Source organism: Papio anubis, chromosome 9 (assembly GCF_008728515.1).
Source record: "Papio anubis isolate 15944 chromosome 9, Panubis1.0, whole genome shotgun sequence".
NCBI classification, from domain to species: domain Eukaryota; kingdom Metazoa; phylum Chordata; class Mammalia; order Primates; family Cercopithecidae; genus Papio; species Papio anubis.
The window spans coordinates 93,984,611-94,005,473 of NC_044984.1; the positions used below are offsets into that span (position 1 = coordinate 93,984,611).

General features: G+C 37.8%; 1 protein-coding gene across 1 annotated transcript in view; it reads right to left on the reverse strand.

The window, feature by feature from the left end:
• ANKS1B (ankyrin repeat and sterile alpha motif domain containing 1B) overlaps positions 1-20,863 on the reverse strand; it is a 1,249,898-nt gene that overhangs the window by 876,679 nt on the left and 352,356 nt on the right. The window lies entirely within an intron of this gene.

Sequence of the window (20,863 nt, forward strand, 5' to 3'; positions counted from 1 at the left end):
CTTCAAGTTCTTCAGCTTTGGGACTCAGAGTGGATTCCTTGCTCCTCAGCTTGCAGATGGCCTATTGTGGGATCTTGTGATCATGTGAGTGTAACACTCCTTAATAAGCTCCCCTTTCTATAAATATATATATATTTATAGATATATGTATATATTTATAGATATATGTATAGATATATATCTATGTATAGATATATATCTATACATATATCTATAAATATATTTTTTTTTATATATGAATGAGAAGAACCATGAAAACAACCATTTATGATCACAAATTTTAGCAAATAAGTGAATTTCCAAATATGGCATCCACTAGTAATAAGATTTAATGTTTTAAAATATACTTCAAAATCAATTACTTAAAAAATATGAGAAGTAAAAATAATTTGATTCACATGAGAAAAAAATACAATTACCTCAAACATCTAAATATATATATATATATATATACACACACACACACACACACAGACAGAGAGAGAGAGAGAGAGATCCTGTTGGTTCTGTCCCTCTAGAGAACCCTAATACACCATGTGTCATGGGAGGGACCTGGTGGGAGGTAATTAAATCTTGGGGGTGATTACCCCCATCCTGCTTTTCTCATGATAGTTAGTGAGTTCTCATGAGATCTGATGGTTTATAAGGGTATTTTTTCCCCCTTTGCATGGTACTTCTTTCTCCTGCTGCCATGTGAAGAAAGACATTATTTGTTTCCCCTTCTGCCATGAACTAATATAGTAAATTGGTACTGCAGAGAGTAGGGGACTGCTATGAAGATACGTGAAAATGTGAAAGTGACTTTGGAACTGGGTAACAGGCAGAGGTTGGAACAGTTTGGAGGACTCAGAAGAAGACAGGAAAATGTGGGAAAGTTTGGAACTTCCTAGAGACTTGGAGGGCTCAGAAGACAGGAAGATATGGGAAAGTTTGGAGCTTCCTAGAGACTTGTTGAATGGCTTTGGCCAAAATGTTGATAGTGATATGGACAATGAAATCCAGGCTGAGGTGTTCTCAGATGGAGATGAGGAACTTTTTGGGAACCAGAATAAAGGTGATTCTTGCTATGCTTTAGCAAAGAGATTGGTAGCATTTTGCTCCTGCCCTAGAAATCTGTGGAACTTTGAATGTCAGAGAGATGATTTAGGGCATCTAGTGGAAGAAATTTCTAAGCAGTAAAGCATTCAAGAGGAAGGAGAGCATAAAAGTTTGGAAAATTTGCAGCCTGACAATGTGGTAGAAGAGAAAACCCCATTTTCTGGGGAGAAATTCAAGTGACTGCAGAACTTTGCATAAGTAATGAGGAACCAAATGTTAATCACCAAGACAACGGGGAAAATGTCTTCAGGGCATGTCAGAGACATTCACAGCGGCCCCTCCAATCACAGGTCCTGAGGCCTAGGAGGGAAAATATAGTTTCCTGAGCTGGGTCCAGGGTCCCTCTGCTGTATGCTGCCTCACGACTTGGCACCCTACATCCCAGCCACTCCAGCCCTGGCTAAAAGGTGTCAAGGTACAGCTTGGACCATGTCTTCAGAGGGTGCAAGCCCCAAGCCTTGGTAGCTTCCATGTGGTGTTGGTCCTGCAGGTCCAACAGAAGACAAGAATTGAGGTTTGGGAACCTTCGCCTAGATTCCAGAGGATGTGTGGAAAATGCCTGGATGTCCAGGCAGAAGTTTGCTGCAGGGGTAGAGTCCTCATGGAGAACCTCTGATAGGGCAGTGTGAAAGGGAAATGTGGGGTTGGAGCTCCCAAACAGAGTCACCACTGGGACACTACCTAGTAGAGATTGTTTTAGAACTTTAAGGTTTAATGACTACCCTATTGTATTTCAGACTTGCATGGGGCCTGTAGCCCCTTTGTTTTGGACAATGTCTCCCTTTTGAAACCAGGTGTATTTACCCAGTATCTGTATCCCCATTGTATATAGGAAGTAACTAACTTGCTTTTGATTTTACAGGCTCATAAGCAGAAGAAACTTGCCTTGATTCAGGTAACACTTTGGACTATGGACTTTTGAGTAAATCCTGAAATGAGTTAAGACTTTGGGGGAATGCTGGGAAGGCAAAATTGACTTGAAAAGTGAGAACATGAGATTTGGGAGGTACCAGGGGTGGAATGATATGGTTTGCTTGTGTCCCCACCAAAATCTCATCATGGATTTTAGTTCCCACAATCCCCACATGTCATGGGAGGGACCCAGCTGGAGACAATTGGATCATGGTGGCAGTTACCCCCATCCTGCTGTTCTCATAATAGTGAATAAGTTCTCACAAGATCTGATGGTTTTAAAAGGAGCATTTCCCCCTTTGCTCGGCACTTCTTTCTCCTGCCACCATATGAAGGATGTGTTTGCTTCCCTTCAATTATGACTGTAAGTTTCCTGAGGCCTCCCCAGCCCAGCGGAACTGTGAGTCAATTGAACCTCTTTCCTTTATAGATTATCCAGTCTCAGGCAGTTCTTAATAGCAGAGTGAGAACTTACTAGAACAACCTCTTAACAGAAATGGTCAGATAGGCCGGGCATGGTGGCTCACATCTGTAATCCCAGCACTTTGGTAAGCTAAAGTGGGCAGACCACCTAAGGTCAGCAGTTCAAGACCATCCTGGCCAACACAGTGAAACCCCATCTCTACTGAAAATACAAAAATTAGCTAGGAGTGGTGGTGAGTACCTATCATCCCAGCTACTCGGGAGGCCAAAGCAGGAGAATCACTTGAACCCAGGAGGCAGAGGTTGCAGCGAGCCAAGATTGTGCCACTGCACTCCAGCCTGGGCAACAGAGCAAAACTCCATCTCAAAATTAATTAATTAATTAATTAAAATAAGTCAGACAAAAAGATCATACAAACAATTCATTCCGTACTGTCTTCAGCTGTCCCTACTTTATCCTCCCTGTAGAGCAATTGTGATGATTCAAGACAAGTGAATCAAAAATACCTAAAATGGTGTTGCTATGGTTTGAGTGTCTCCCCGCAAAACTCATGTTGAAATCTGACTGCTATTTTAATAATAGTAAAAGAGGAGACTATTAAAAGATAATTAGACCATGAGGACTTTGCCTTCATGAATGGATAAATGTCATTACTAATGGAGTGTGTTTGCTATGAAAGGATAAGTTCAACCATCTCTCATTCTCTTGCCCTCTCTTACCCTCTGCCTTGGGATGATGTAGGAAGAAAGCCCTCGCCAGATGCCAGCACCTTGATATCAGACTTTCCAGTCTCCAGAAATGTGAGAAGTAAATTTCTTTTCTTTATAAATTACCCAGTCTGTAGTATTCTGTTACAGCAGCACAAAATGGACTAAGACAGGTATGGATTGAAATGAAAAATGAATGAATGAATAGGTAGGTAGATGGATGGATGAATGGATCAATGGATAAATGGATCAATGGATAAATTGATTGAATGAGTAATGAATGGACAGATGCAAGCAATAACTTGGAAACTATTCTACAGAAACTCATGGTGTCATAATGAGTCATTATGACTTTTTACAACTTATGGCATTTATTTTTTCAGAATTTATAAAATCTTTATTAGAAAAATTAGATCTGCTTGTCATAAATAATTCAATGTTTAAGTATATAAAGCAGGAAGTTAAAGTCTCCCATGAATCTTAAGCCTTAGAAATAACCACTATAGCAGCATAATATACATACTTTCAGATTTTCTGAGCACATACAAATTAACATTGCATATATTAGAAGGCACTTATTATATGAGGTTGGTTTATACTGTGCATACTGTTGTTTAACCTGCCAATCCTACCAAAACTGACAGAGTGATGTCTCTGGAGGCCACAGACAAAACAATAAAAAAATTGCATTTGTATAGTAAACAATTTATAGAGAATCTTGCATTTATATTGAAAGAGCTTCATAACAATCCTACAAACAAACAGGAACTAGCCTCTGCATTTTAAAGAAGAAAAAGCAGAGGGTGAGTTACTTGCCCAAGATTTTACGACCAACAAATAACAATCAGGGCAATTACTTTAACTAAATTATAAGGTTTCTCAGAGCAGAAACCACACATAATTCCGATTTTGTATCATTTACAGTACCTGGCACAAAATTATAAATAGGTATGAGGAGGGTGTGATGTTTATATTGCTCACTGTTCTATGCCATACATATAACAAACGCTCAATAAACATCTGTGAAACAAATGGATGGAAAGATGTATAAAAGAATAGGAAATGGGAAGAGATTCTAAATGAACTAAGATGCTTATCAAACCATCATTTTTTTTTAATTTGGCCAATAAATAACAAATATGTTTAGCAGCTCACCCACTCTGTAAGCATAATACAACATGATAACCAATATCATTGATATCAATATCAAAATGGTATCAATTGAATATACTCTAGATAAGAGTGACATAAGCAATTACTGATTTCCTCTTTAACAGTGAAATGCCATAGCAAAAAATATTGAACAGTAGACACTATACACCCTTATTGTTACTATGAGAAGTTATTCCCTGTTTATTTTCTAAAATTTTATATCAAATATTCACATGGAATTTGGCTCAAACACAATAGATATGGAAACTATAAAAGTATAAATAGTCCACAGGGACTATGGGAAAGTATAAATAGTCCATAGAATTATTGTGAAATATAAGCGAGACAAGGAATGTCAAGTGCTTATCACTGCACTTAGAATGTGGTAGGTACTCAATAAGTGTTAGATATGTTACTAACATCAGTATTAACATCATCATTGTTAACATCATTATCATAAGGCTTTCCTAAAATGATTTAAAAATTGAGGCTTTCCAAAGGCAAAATTATAGTTCGTTTATTTTAAAAGTTATAAAAATAACTGCACAAAATGATGAAAATCTAGATCACAGAAATGCTTGAAGGAAAGTTGAAATGCATTTTTCTGTAAGTAAATGTATGTCCCATCTTCTGCCTAGATGCAGACAACAGGCATATTATCCTAGAATGAATATATGAGAGATGAAATGTCTACTGACCTAATTTCTGCAGCGATTGTATCCGTTTCTTATAGCCACTGTAACAAACCTCCACAAACTTAGTATTATAGCTTAAAATAACAAAATATATTTTCTGACAGTTATTTGGATCAAAAGTTTAAAAGACATTTCACAGGGCTAAAATTAAGGTGTTAGCAGGGCTGGTTACTTCTGGAGGCTCTAAATGAGAATCTAGGCCCGGCATGGTGGCTCACGTCTGTAATTCCAGCACTTTGGGAGGCTGAGGCAGGTGAATCACCTGAGGTGAGGAGTTCAAGACAAGACAGGCCAACATGGTGAAACCCCATCTCTATTAAAAACACAAAAAATTAGCTGGGCATGGTGGTGCAGGCCTGTAATCCCAACTACTCAGGAGGCTGAGGTAGGAGAATTGCTTGAATCCAGGAGGTGGAGGTTGCAGTGAGCCGAGATGGCATCACAGCACTCCAGCCTGGGTAACAGAGCAAGACAACATCTCAAATAAGTAAATATATAAATAAATAAAAATAGAATAGAATCTGTTCCCTGCCTTTTTCAACTTCAAGGGGCCACCTGCATTCCTTGGCTCATAGCCTCTTCCTCTACCTTCAAAGCTAGCAATGTAACATCTTCAAATCTCTGCTTTCCTCATCATATCACACTATAAGTACCTTCATAATTACACTGGGCATGCATTGATAATCCAGGATAATCTCCCATAAAATCCTTTAGTTAACAATATATGTCCCTTTTGTTACATACAGAGACATACTCACAGGCTCTAGATATTAGAATTTGGACATTTGGGGAGGAGCATTATGCTGTCTTTATCACAGTTCATCCTCTGGACACCAAATAATCACATTCTTCCACATGTAAAATCCATTCATGCCATCTCAACATCCCATAAATCTTAACCCATTACACAACATCAACTTAAAACTCAAAATCTCAAAAATTCAAAAGTCCCAAATCTCCTCATATAAATCAAGTATGAGTCAGACGCATCTGTGAATCTGTGAAACTGGAATAAAAAGTTATTTGCTCCTAAAATTCAATGATATGACAAGTGTAGGGGAACAGTTATAGATATCCCCAACCAAAGAGAGAGAAATGAAAGATAAAAAGTGAGTCAACAATCCGAAGCAATTCAGAATTGCAATTGGGTAAACTCCATTAGGTTTCAAGCCCTGGGAATAATGCTTTGTAGTTCTCAGCTCTACCCTCTCGGTCTTCAGCCCCATCCTCTGAGTCCTCCTTCCTATTCCATAAAGGTTAACTTATGTTTGCAAACTCAGTAGTTTCATAAGCCTATTTCCTGCCTGCAGAATTTCAGGAATCCAACAGCCTTCTTCCATTTTGTCTTCTGTCCCTTTAAGTCCAAGCTACCAAAGTCTCTGCTAATAAACCATTCGTGAAAACACACTGTGGGTCTCCCAGGTATGTCACAAGAACTTCCTGGATAATCCCAACTCTGAATCTCATCTCAGCATAATTCATCTCATCATAATTCAGATTTACTTAATCTCTTCAAAGAGCCCTCTGTGTGGTTGAATAATCTCAGTTTTTGATCCTCCTGAGGCACTACAAACAAGTTATCTAGCCATGTTTTCAGCTTTCTCTCTAAGTACACTCCTTGACAGTGAATCTACACATTTCAGTGTTTTTTGCAATCTGGATAGACTGAGAATGTTCCAACCATCAAGTCCTGGTTTCTTTTTGCTTAAACGTTCTTCCCGCAATTTATCTCTTTCCTCCTCTCACATTTCAGTATAGGTAACAAGAGGAAACCAGGCCACACCTCCGACACTTTATCTAGAAATCTACTCAGCCAAATATCCAAGCTCATCACCTACTAGATCTGCTTTGCACATAACCATAGAACATAATTCCTCTAGACTATCTGCTATTATATAGCAAGTATGTCCTTTCCTCCGGTTTTCAATAACATGTTTCTCATTTATTTCTGAGTCCTTACCAGAAGCAACTTTAACATTCATATGTTTATTAACATTCTCTCTACAATGATTTAGGTATTCTCTAAGATCATACAAGTTCTCTCTACCATTTCCCCCACTTTCTTCTGAACCCTTACAGTAGTGACTTTAACATTCATGTTTGTATAAACATTATGTTTATGACAATTAGGTAATCTCTAAGACAATACAGGTTTTCTCTACTATATCACTTCTTTCTGAGCCCTTACTAGCAGAATCTTTAACATCCATATTTCTGTTAAAGGCAATCTAAGCTTTTTATATCACGCTCCTCAAAATTCTTCTAGCTTCTACCCAATGCCCAATTCCAAAGCCATTTCTGTATTTTTATGCATCTGTTACAGTAGCACTCCACTTCCAGGTACCAAAATGTGGAATAGTTTCCTAGGGCTACCATTACAAATTACCATAAACTTAGTTGCTTATAACAACACAAATTTATTCTCTCGTAGTTCTCAAGGTCAAAGTCTAAAATGATTCTCTCTGGGCTAAAGTTAAGGTGTTGTAGGGCTATCTCCTTCTGGAGGCTCAAGGGGAAAATTCACTTCCTGTTTTTTCAGCTTCCAGAGGCCTCTTGCATTCCTTTGGTCCATGGCTGCATCACTCTGACCTCTACTTCCACCATCACATATCTTCTGACTCTGACCCTCCTGCTTTTCTCTTACAAAAACCACTGTGATTACAACGGCTCCACCATGTAATCCAGATAACACCCACAATTCAAGATCCTAAACTGAAGTACATCTGCAAAGTTCCTCGGCCACATAAGGAAATATATTCACAGGTTGTGGAGATTAGAATGTAAATATCTTTCAGGGGAATTATTCTGTATACCACAGCCATGTTCATTATTAACTGATTTATGTTTAAAATATTTGACCCATACTTTCAATTGCATAGTTATAAGTACTAACCCCACTGATTGCCTATCTTACTGAACTAATATCTTGCCATTTCCACATTTCAAATGTTGGTTCTTTTAAAAGTTTTGGGAAGAAAAAATTTAGAAAGAGAATAAAACTATATATTGAATTAAACAATTCCCAGAGCAGTTATATGAATAATATCTCAATTCATTATTACGGTTCAGAGTATTTCCAAAGTATGTAGTAGTTTTATTGTAGGGGGAGAGGGAAAAAGCTAAAGCCCTATCATAAGACCATAACTATTCTGATGTTGAAAGATAGCTCAGGGGTCATCTCCATTTCAAGGCTGAGAAAAATAAGCCCCAGAGAGGTTAAATTATTAACCCAATGACACAAACTCCAATAGAGAGGAGACAGCATATAAATTTATTTTAATATCTAATGACTAACTATATAGAAATCTGATTTAACAGCAAACACATAGAAAGCTGCTGCATTTTCATTAAAGGAATTTCTTAATCTCAAGTTCAGGTAGTTTTTTATTTAGCTATCTGAGCTTTCAGGTAGTTTTTTATTTAGCTATCTCAGCTTCTCAAGTCTTGAGGCAAATGCTAAAAAGGTGGTTTTCTAAACAGCTAGAGGAATTTCAGACAAACCCCATCAAATTCATTAAAATAGATATTTGCCAGAATGCTACATAGGATGGTTATCAAGTCAAATGAAAGAGGTTCCACTGTTGTCAGTCTACTGACTGGTGTGGAAAATCCAAATGTCTATAGGCTCTACAAGTAATGTAGTTTCTGGCTTCCTTGGAGACCAGTGCTCTAATGGAACCCTAAGACAAATATCTTGTCATATATGTGTATAGCATGAAAGAGCTTTTTAAAAAATCAGTAAAAAAAGCACTTAAGTTAAATTTTGCTGTGTCCAATACTACCTATCCAGTTGTCCCTTACGAAAAACACCAGAACCACTTGGATACTTTTAAAATGTTAATTTACTAAATATGTATTTGGTGGCTTGGTTTTTGCCAATTACAAGATAAGTAACATAGACTTGAAGTGGAAGTTAAGATATAAAGACTTTAGGAAGGCCAGTAAAAAGTGCTATTGATATGTGAATAGGCATCTCAATAAATAAAATAAAAATACTCCAAGTATCCAAAATAATCACACATTTCAATAAGAAAGGAAGAAATTATGTTTGCATTGACTTATACAACTAAAGACTCAAGTGGGCTGGGCACGGTGGCTCACACCTGTAATCCCAGCACTTTGGGAGGCCGAGGTGGGCGAATCACGAGGTCAGGAGTTTAAGACCAGCCTGGGCAATATGGTAAAACCCAATATGGTAAAACCCTGTCTCTACTAAAAATACAAATTAGCCTGGCATGGTGGCGTGTGCCTGTAGTCCCAGTTACTCAGAAGGTTGAGGCAGGAGAATCACTTGAACCCAGGAGGCAGAGATTGCAGTGAGCCAAGACCTCGCCACTAACTGTAGTCTGGGTGGCAGAGTAAGACTCCATCTCAAAAAAAAAAAAAAAGACTCAACTATGGCTATGGCTGTGTGTGTGTGTGTGTGTGTGTGTGTGTGTGTGTGTGTTCATATGGGTTATTATGTGGATTGTTTTCAATAAAGATATTATAATCTTATTAAATTGATAATATTTACAATACCTGGCAAAATTCTTTAGAGCTTTTTTTTTTTTTCAATACAATCTGATGGTAAAGAATAGAGCATAAATGTGATGTTTAAGGCTCTTTTCACTCCATAGCCAGGGTACAAATGTCTAGGTAAAAGTTTAAAAATTGCATCAACAGTTTGAGGGTGAGTCAAAACATAAAATTTATCATGGCTGTAGAAACAGAAAAAAAAAATTGCTAATAAAATAGCTTTTTACCCTGGTAACAGAAATAAACTTCCCAATAAAAATAGAAATTATAAAGAAAATGAGGGGGCGGAGCAAGATGGCCGAATAGGAGCAGCTCCAGTCTTCAACTCCCAGCGCCAGCGACACAGAAGACCGGTGATTTCGGCATTTTCAACTGAGGTACTGGGTTCATCTCACTGGGGAGTGCCGGAAGATCGGTACTGGTCAGCTGCTGCAGCCCGACCAGCGAGAGCTGAAGCAGGGCGAGGCATTGCCTCACCTGGGAAGCGCAAGGGGGAAGGGAATCCCTTTTCCTAGCCAGGGGAACTGAGACACACAACACCTGGAGAATCGGGTAACTCCCACCCCAATACTGCGCTTTGAGCAAACAGGAACACCAGGAGATCATATCCCACACCTGGCTGGGAGGGTCCCACACCCACGGAGCCTCCCTCATTGCTAGCACAGCAGTCTGTGATCTACCGGCAAGGCAGCAGCGAGGCTGGGGGAGGGGCGCCCGCCATTGCTCAGGCTTAAGTAGGTAAACAAAGCTGCTGGGAAGCTCGAACTGGGTGGAGCTCACAGCAGCTCCAGGAAACCTGCCTGTCTCTGTAGACTCCACCTCTGGGGGCAGGGCACAGTAAACAATAACAAAGCAGCAGATACCTCTGCAGACCCAAACGACTCTGTCTGACAGCTTTGAAGAGAGCAGTGGATCTCCCAACACGGAGGTTGAGATCTGAGAAGGGACAGACTCCCTGCTCAAGCGGGTCCCTGACCCCTGAGTAGCCTAACTGGGAGACATCCCCCACTAGGGGCAGTCTGACACCCCACACCTCACAGGGTGGAGTATACCCCGAAAGGAAGCTTCCAAAGCAAGAATCAGACAGGTACACTCGCTGTTCAGAAATATTCTATCTTCTGCAGCCTCTGCTGCTGATACCCAGGCAAACAGGGTCTGGAGTGGACCTCAAGCAATCTCCAACAGACCTACAGCTGAGGGTCCTGACTGTTAGAAGGAAAACTATCAAACAGGAAGGACACCTACACCAAAACCCCATCAGTACATCACCATCATCAAAGACCAGAGGCAGATAAAACCACAAAGATGGGGAAAAAGCAGGGCAGAAAAGCTGGAAATTCAAAAAACAAGAGCGCATCTCCCCCGGCAAAGGAGCGCAGCTCATCGCCAGCAACGGATCAAAGCTGGACGGAGAATGACTTTGACGAGATGAGAGAAGAAGGCTTCAGTCCATCAAATTTCTCAGAGCTAAAGGAGGAATTACGTACCCAGCGCAAAGAAACTAAAAATCTTGAAAAAAAAGTGGAAGAATTGACGGCTAGACTAATTAATGCAGAGAAGGTCATAAACGAAATGAAAGAGATGAAAAGCATGACACGAGAAATACGTGACAAATGCACAAGCTTCAGTAACCGACTCGATCAACTGGAAGAAAGAGTATCAGCGATTGAGGATCAAATGAATGAAATGAAGCGAGAAGAGAAACCAAAAGAAAAAAGAAGAAAAAGAAATGAACAAAGCCTGCAAGAAGTATGGGATTATGTAAAAAGACCAAATCTCCGTCTGATTGGGGTGCCTGAAAGTGAGGGGGAAAATGGAACCAAGTTGGAAAACACTCTTCAGGATATCATCCAGGAGAACTTCCCCAACCTAGTAGGGCAGGCCAACATTCAAATCCAGGAAATACAGAGAACGCCACAAAGATACTCCTCGAGAAGAGCAACTCCAAGACACATAATTGCCAGATTCACCAAAGTTGAAATGAAGGAAAAAATCTTAAGGGCAGCCAGAGAGAAAGGTCGGGTTACCCACAAAGGGAAGCCCATCAGACTCACAGCAGATCTCTCGGCAGAAACTCTCCAAGCCAGAAGAGAGTGGGGGCCAATATTCAACATTCTTAAAGAAAAGAATTTTAAACCCAGAATTTCATATCCAGCCAAACTAAGTTTCATAAGTGAAGGAGAAATAAAATCCTTTACAGATAAGCAAATGCTTAGAGATTTTGTCACCACTAGGCCTGCCTTACAAGAGACCCTGAAGGAAGTACTAAACATGGAAAGGAACAACCGGTACCAGCCATCTCAAAAACATGCCAAAATGTAAAGACCATCGAGGCTAGGAAGAAACTATATCAACTAATGAGCAAAATAACCAGTTAATATCATAATGGCAGGATCAAGTTCACACATAACAATCTTAACCTTAAATGTAAATGGACTAAATGCTCCAATGAAAAGACACAGACTGGCAAACTGGATAAAGAGTCAAGACCCATCAGTCTGCTGTATTCAGGAGACCCATCTCACACGCAGAGACATACATAGGCTCAAAATAAAGGGATGGAGGAAGATTTACCAAGCAAATGGAGAACAAAAAAAAGCGGGGGTTGCAATACTAGTCTCTGATAAAACAGACTTTAAACCATCAAAAATCAAAAGAGACAAAGAAGGCCATTACATAATGGTAAAGGGATCAATTCAACAGGAAGAGCTAACTATCCTAAATATATATGCACCCAATACAGGAGCACCCAGATTCATAAAGCAAGTCCTTAGAGACTTACAAAGAGACTTAGACTCCCATACAATAATAATGGGAGACTTCAACACTCCACTGTCAACATTAGACAGATCAACGAGACAGAAAGTTAACAAGGATATCCAGGAATTGAACTCATCTCTGCAGCAAGCAGACCTAATAGACATCTATAGAACTCTCCACCCCAAATCAACAGAATATACATTCTTCTCAGCACCACATCGTACTTATTCCAAAATTGACCACGTAATTGGAAGTAAAGCACTCCTCAGCAAATGTACAAGAACAGAAATTATAACAAACTGTCTCTCAGACCACAGTGCAATCAAACTAGAACTCAGGACTAAGAAACTCAATCAAAACCGCTCAACTACATGGAAACTGAACAACCTGCTCCTGAATGACTACTGGGTACATAACGAAATGAAGGCAGAAATAAAGATGTTCTTTGAAACCAATGAGAACAAAGATACAACATACCAGAATCTCTGGGACACATTTAAAGCAGTGTGTAGAGGGAAATTTATAGCACTAAATGCCCACAAGAGAAAGCAGGAAAGATCTAAAATTGACACTCTAACATCGCAATTAAAAGAACTAGAGAAGCAAGAGCAAACACATTCGAAAGCTAGCAGAAGGCTAGAAATAACTAAGATCAGAGCAGAACTGAAGGAGATAGAGACACAAAAAACCCTCCAAAAAATCAATGAATCCAGGAGTTGGTTTTTTGAAAAGATCAACAAAATTGACAGACCACTAGCAAGACTGATAAAGAAGAAAAGAGAGAAGAATCAAATCGACGCAATTAAAAATGATAAAGGGGATATCACCACCGACCCCACAGAAATACAAACTACCATCAGAGAATACTATAAACACCTCTACGCAAATAAACTGGAAAACCTAGAAGAAATGGATAATTTCCTGGACACTTACACTCTTCCAAGACTAAACCAGGAAGAAGTTGAATCCCTGAATAGACCAATAGCAGGCTCTGAAATTGAGGCAACAATTAATAGCCTACCAACCAAAAAAAGTCCAGGACCAGATGGATTCACAGCTGAATTCTACCAGAGGTACAAGGAGGAGTTGGTACCATTCCTTCTGAAACTATTCCAATCAATAGAAAAAGAGGGAATCCTCCCTAACTCATTTTATGAGGCCAACATCATCCTGATACCAAAGCCTGGCAGAGATACAACAAAAAAAGAGAATTTTAGACCAATATCCCTGATGAACATCGATGCAAAAATCCTCAATAAAATACTGGCAAACCGGATTCAGCAACACATCAAAAAGCTTATCCACCATGATCAAGTGGGCTTCATCCCTGGGATGCAAGGCTGGTTCAACATTCGCAAATCAATAAACATAATCCAGCATATAAACAGAACCAAAGACAAGAACCACATGGTTATCTCAATAGATGCAGAAAAGGCTTTTGACAAAATTCAACAGCCCTTCATGCTAAAAACGCTCAATAAATTCGGTATTGATGGAACGTACCTCAAAATAATAAGAGCTATTTATGACAAACCCACAGCCAATATCATACTGAATGGGCAAAAACTGGAAAAATTCCCTTTGAACACTGGCACAAGACAGGGATGCCCTCTCTCACCACTCCTATTCAACATAGTGTTGGAAGTTCTGGCTAGGGCAATTAGGCAAGAGAAAGAAATCAGGGGTATTCAGTTAGGAAAAGAAGAAGTCAAATTGTCCCTGTTTGCAGATGACATGATTGTATATTTAGAAAACCCCATTGTCTCAGCCCAAAATCTCCTTAAGCTGATAAGCAACTTCAGCAAAGTCTCAGGATACAAAATTAATGTGCAAAAATCACAAGCATTCTTATACACCAATAACAGACAAACACAGAGCCAAATCATGAATGAACTTCCATTCACAATTGCTTCAAAGAGAATCAAATACCTAGGAATCCAACTTACAAGGGATGTAAAGGACCTCTTCAAGGAGAACTACAAACCACTGCTCACTGAAATAAAAGAGGACACAAACAAATGGAAGAACATACCATGCTCATGGATAGGAAGAATCAATATCGTGAAAATGGCCATACTGCCCAAGGTAATCTATAGATTCAATGCCATCCCCATCAAGCTACCAATGAGTTTCTTCACAGAATTGGAAAAAACTGCTTTAAAGTTCATATGGAACCAAAAAAGAGCCCGCATCTCCAAGACAATCCTAAGTCAAAAGAACAAAGCTGGAGGCATCACGCTACCTGACTTCAAACTATACTACAAGGCTACAGTAACCAAAACAGCATGGTACTGGTACCAAAACAGAGATATAGACCAATGGAACAGAACAGAGTCCTCAGAAATAATACCACACATCTACAGCCATCTGATCTTTGACAAACCTGAGAGAAACAAGAAATGGGGAAAGGATTCCCTATTTAATAAATGGTGCTGGGAAAATTGGCTAGCCATAAGTAGAAAGCTGAAAATGGATCCTTTCCTTACTCCTTATACGAAAATTAATTCAAGATGGATTAGAGACTTAAATGTTAGACCTAATACCATAAAAATCCTAGAGGAAAACCTAGGTAGTACCATTCAGGACATAGGCATGGGCAAAGACTTCATGTCTAAAACACCAAAAGCAACGGCAGCAAAAGCCAAAATTGACAAATGGGATCTCATTAAACTAAAGAGCTTCTGCACAGCAAAAGAAACTACCATCAGAGTGAACAGGCAACCTACAGAATGGGAGAAAATTTTTGCAATCTACTCATCTGACAAAGGGCTAATATCCAGAACCTACAAAGAACTCAAACAAATTTACAAGAAAAAAACAAACAACCCCATCAAAAAGTGGGCAAAGGATATGAATAGACATTTCTCAAAAGAAGACATTCATACAGCCAACAAACACATGAAAAAATGCTCATCATCACTGGCCATCAGAGAAATGCAAATCAAAACCACAATGAGATACCATCTCACACCAGTTAGAATGGCGATCATTAAAAAGTCAGGAAACAACAGGTGCTGGAGAGGATGTGGAGAAATAGGAACACTTTTACACTGTTGGTGGGATTGTAAACTAGTTCAACCATTATGGAAAACAGTCTAAGCAGATTTTCTTAATCTAATCTAAACCAAAACTTGAGAAAATAGAAGGCATTCTACCTCTTTCTAAACTGTGGTTCCTACCTACATCTCCAGCACTATTTTTATCTTTTTTGTTTTCCAAGTACAAAATGTTTTGATCCAATGTAAATGAGCTATGTATTGCTTTCTACAAGACATACAAATTCCCTCCTACCTTCTCACATCACTTCTTCTACCCGGAATGTCTTCCCTTTCCTCCTTCTACTTTCAAAATACAAATTTCATAGAAATTTGCTGGGACCATGCCCGATAGTAGTCATAATGCATCTTTAATATTTCTGCTATAATTGTAAAATTTGGAACTCAGTAAATGCTATCTTGCATATATTTGCTTTCTGTATATGTTCTATGCCTCTAACAAGATTTTAAGTTCTGTGGATAGAGTCAGCATTTAATATCTTATTGTGATACCGGTGTCCAGTAGGTCTCAATAGATGAGGATGACAAAAATTGCTTAAAAGCAGACTCCAAAATACGCATCAGCCTTTTATTTCTACCTATGAAGATTTTAACAAATTTTTAACCTGTGTACATTTTTCTAACTAAAATTTTCACCTCTTTCTTACCAATATAGTTTTGTTTTCATAAATGAGATTTCCTTACTATCTTTGCTTTATCTCAAATTTTAATATTGACTAAAAAACAGAAAACATTGTAACTTTAGATTAATTTTCAAAGTATCTGATTATTTTAATGCATCAAGAGAAAACAGGAAGAGTAAGAGATTGCCTTTTGTGCTATTTTGCATATATAATTTGCTTTACACAAAAAATAATGCATCCTATGAGGACAGAAAAGGTGTAACATCTTTCTTCACTCGTCATAAGGATCATGGTCAACACTCTTATAATAAAAGACAAGACAACAAGAGAAAAGCATAACAGGTTTATTTAATCAAAGTTTTGCATGACACAATACCCTTCAGAAATGAAGATTCAGAGACCCAAGAGACAACTGTCAATTTTCATGCTTAGATTCGATGAAGAATGGACAGTTGTGTAGAAATGAGACTGGACAGAAAGGATATGACCTAATGGTAATAGAAACCCAGTAAGCCTTGCCTGTTCTTATTCTTCTTGATCTCTCTCTATAGCAGTCCTTGGTCCTAGGTATAGGGCAGGACCCCGTCTGAAATGAGAATCTTGTGACCTACTACTAGACAAAGTAGACCAGAGAATTTCTTTGTGGCCAGCTCTTATACAGAAGGGTGGGGGAAAGTTAGGGTAATATTTCTAAGTTTTATGTCAGGCTTTAGGAGAGAGGGTTTCTAGTTTCTATGGCCTGCCTTGGGAGAGAAAGGGGAGCAGGAGTAAAAATGGCAAGAGAAGGACAGAAAGATCTTGCTTCTGTGACCCTTTTCTTTAGTTCAACTTATTCAGCAAGCTAAAGTGCCATATTTTGTGGTACCATTTTCAGAGCTCAACATTCCCCCATCTGAAACTTCCCCAGAAAGTTTCACAGTAAAAAAATTGGGTTGTCTCATAAGCCTTCAAATGAGTCTTTCAGTCCTGAAAATACGTCAGTCCAATTAGACAAATAAATGTTGTGTCTAAATTGAGGAGGTGGTATTGCAGGTAGGCTTCCACCAAAGTTAGGCCTCTATATGGTATGAGTAATCACATATTTAACAATAGTCATTTCTATAAAAACGAAATAAAACAAAAGGTAATGTTCGAAGTAATCCATAAACTTGTTCCTGTGTCCAGAGGGTAGCCAATTGAGACAATTTCTAGATTTGGCCTCAAAGTATCTTCAGGTGAAGACAGTGCAGGCAGTGGCAATCTAACAGCTTTTTCTTGCTTCTAGTTTTCAAGTGAGCTTTCTGAGTAATCTGTACAGCAACAGGCATGAAGGTTGTTCATACAAAAGCTGTTGTGGTGATTTCCCTGAAGTCTATATCAAGTCATCAAGTTTCGGCTAATTTTAGGGCTTCAGAAAAAGAACAGTTTTAATTTCAATGATATCAAGCCAGAAGGGTGGGAGAAAAATTAAACATATTATTTTGGAGAGATGTGGCCAGATATTAGAGGAAACTAGAAGAATTTCAGAATACAGCCTAGATTTCAGGTAGATATGGACCCTCAAAAACAATTAGTTAGAATCCAGTAACAAGTGCACTATAGTTTTCATCTGACACGTAAGTTTTCTCTCTATACGCACCTTCATTTCTAGTAAAGATACTCAAAGTAGACTGATTTGTTTGCAAAATAAGTTTAGTCTCCTTAAACTTCTCCTGATTATTTACATAAATGCAGCAAAAATATTTATTGACCATATTGGCTCTTTCTTTTCTTTTCTTTTCTTTTTTTTTTTTTTTGAGACGGATTCTTGCTCTGTCGCCAGGCTGGAGTGCAGTGGTGCAATCTCAGCTCAATGCAACCTCCGCCTCCTGGGTTCAAGCGATTCCCCTGCCTCAGCCTCCCAAGTAGCTGGGATTACAGGCATGCACATACTGGCTCCTTTTAAGTTTGTTTTGCTGAAATTTTCAATTAGGAATCTCAGATTAGACTTTTAAAAGCTTCTTGAGGCTAGGAATCCAAGCCAAGGACTCACTGTCAAATTTCCCAGAGTACCTATATAGTTCGGTGAATTCCTCTCTGCTCAAGGGGTCCAAAATATCCTGAGGTTTCAGGGCTGTCAGAAAGTGACATTCTTTAGCCATCTATAAGGCAACCATGTGAACTATGTTCAAGATACTATGCCAATTATTGCAAAGCGGGCTTTATTGGCTCCACAACGTCAACCTTAGTTCCTCAATGTTGTCTGAAAATATGACATTCCAGTCAAAGCCTTGGTAACATAGCCAGTGTTTCCAATTGTGTCATGTTACAAGGAGAACAGATTCTTATTGAACTTACACAAATAATAATATTGCCATAAAATAAGAATCCTTACAAATAGTTTCTGAATTCTGGAGGGATACAGTAGAAAAGAAAGTAAATGTTTTAATTCTGCTTACAACATTATACTTTACCAAATTGTTATAAGCTATAGATACCTTAAGAGAAAAAAAAATCCTTAAATCTAGAAAATAAACATTCAAAATAAGAACCAGAAAACTTTCAAATAAAAAGTCATGAAAACATTTCCTCATCAGTTGATTCAGTACTGTGTAATTAAATCTTATTATGTTTGATCTTGGTTAGCAGTCTCTTTAAGTCATCTGTTTATTCGTTAGAGTTGTGGAAATTCTTACCCAGTCCAATGATATGATCCCAAAGTTATCAGAAACCTGTACTTGTCAGAGTTATTTCCATCCTTTCCCTGAACTTTCTTGAAGACACAACACTTTAGAATTCCAGTTGCTTGCAAAAACTTTTCAGAAAGATAATCAGAATAAAGCAATTAACTATAGACAAGACTTAAAATGATCATGGTTAGAAATCTGTTAAGAGTTCATTATAACCGGCAAATGACAAGGAAATCTGGTGCTTTCTGTGGCACACAACATTTTAACATAATAACCAAAAATGGTGACTAATAGCATATCAGACTTCTAGGAATCTCATAATTTTTAAACATTCATATGAATAACATCCATAAATATAACTTACAGGTTTAGCATCCCTTATTACTTGACAATGCTTCCCATATAATTTAGCATATCAAATAAGCCAACTGGCTTATTTGAGGCCAACTGGAAAATCTCAAAGTTAATTTAAGGTCAAAAAGACTTAGTTCAGAATTTAATTTTGAGAACTTTGTCAAAAATGTCAAAAGGTTTAAAACACTTGATTAAATATTATTTTGGATATTTATTAATCAAAATGACAATAAAAAATGTTTAAGAGGCCAGGCATAGTGGCTAACATCAGTAATGCCAGCACTTTGGGAGGCCAAGGCAGGTAGATCATCTGAGGTCAGGAGTTTGAGACCAGCCCGGCAAACATGGTGAAACCCTGTCTCTACTAAAAATACAAAAATTAGCTGGGTGTGGTGGCAGGCATCTGTAATCCCAGCTACTCAGGAGACTGAGGCCTGAGAATTGCTTGAACCCGGGAGGTGGAGGTTGCAGTGAGCTGAGATCGCACCATTGCACTCCAGCCTGAGCAACAAGAGCAAAACTCGATCTCAAAAAAAAAAAAAAAAAAAAAAGAAAAGAAAGAAAAAATTGTTTAAGACAAATAGAGGTTACATAGTTGTGAACAAAAACTGAGTTCTTTTAGTAGAAAACTCAGTTTTCTTAAGTAATTAAAGACTAATATATGACCACATGAAATAAACTATATTAATAAAACACAAAATTGTTTCCTATGCCAATTACATAAAAGGAACAGAAACTGTCACATTCTCAGACCAAAATACTCCAAGAAACCTTTGTCATTTTAACAGAGAAGACCAAATTGTACTTTTGCTTCAGTGTACTCTTCCTACCAAAGGTAATTTTTAATAAATTTTCAATAAATGTATATAATATCAGTGAGCTTTGACCACACAATATTTTCATAAACTATTTTTAACTTTTAAAAATTGATACATAATAATTATGCATACTTATGGAGTATACATTGCATGTATACAATGCAACATAATCAAATTAGGATAATTAGCATATACATTATCCTCAGACATTTATCATTTGTTTGTAGTGAAAACATAAAAAATCCTCTCTTCTAGCTATTTTCAAATTTATAATATATGATTGTTAACTAGAATCATTCTACTGTGCAATGGAATACTGGAAATTATTAATCCTATCCAGTTGTAACTTTGCACCCATTGACGAGCCTCTCCTCATTTTCCTCTCCCCGCTACCCTTCCCAACTTCTGGTAGCAACTATTCTACTCTCTAGTTCTATGAGATCAACTTTTTTAGCATCCACATGTGAGTGAGAACATGTAGCATTTGTCTTTCTGTGTCTGGCTTATTTCACTTAACATAATGTTCTCCAGCCTCATCCATGTTGCTAGAAATGACAGGATTGTATTCTTTTTTATAGTTGAATAGAATTAATTGTATAAATAAGCCATATTTTCTAAATCCATTCATCAATTGATTGACATTTCAGTTGATTCAATATCTTGGCTTCTCTATATCTTATAAAAAGAAGATGCCAAAGTACATAAACTTACGAATAATCATTTATGTTTTCATATTTTAACTTACTTAGAAATAACTCACTTAATGAGTATCTCTATTACTTAATTTCACCATAAAGTTTAAAGTTACCAAAAAGAACTTTTAAACTATGACAAGTTCATTTATAAACATTTATCTCATTCACATTTACCTAACTGTATTCATTCTTAACAGTTATGTTTAAATTGATCATGGGAAACAGGCTATTCATCATCTTATCTTTTTGTTCTTTTATTTTATTTATTTATTTTTTTGATTTTGTTCAATTTTTTCTTTTTTTTCTTTTTTTATTTTTTTTTATTATACTTTAAGTTCTAGGGTATATGTGCATAACGTGCAGGTTTGTTACATATGTATACTTGTGCCATGTTGCTGTGCTG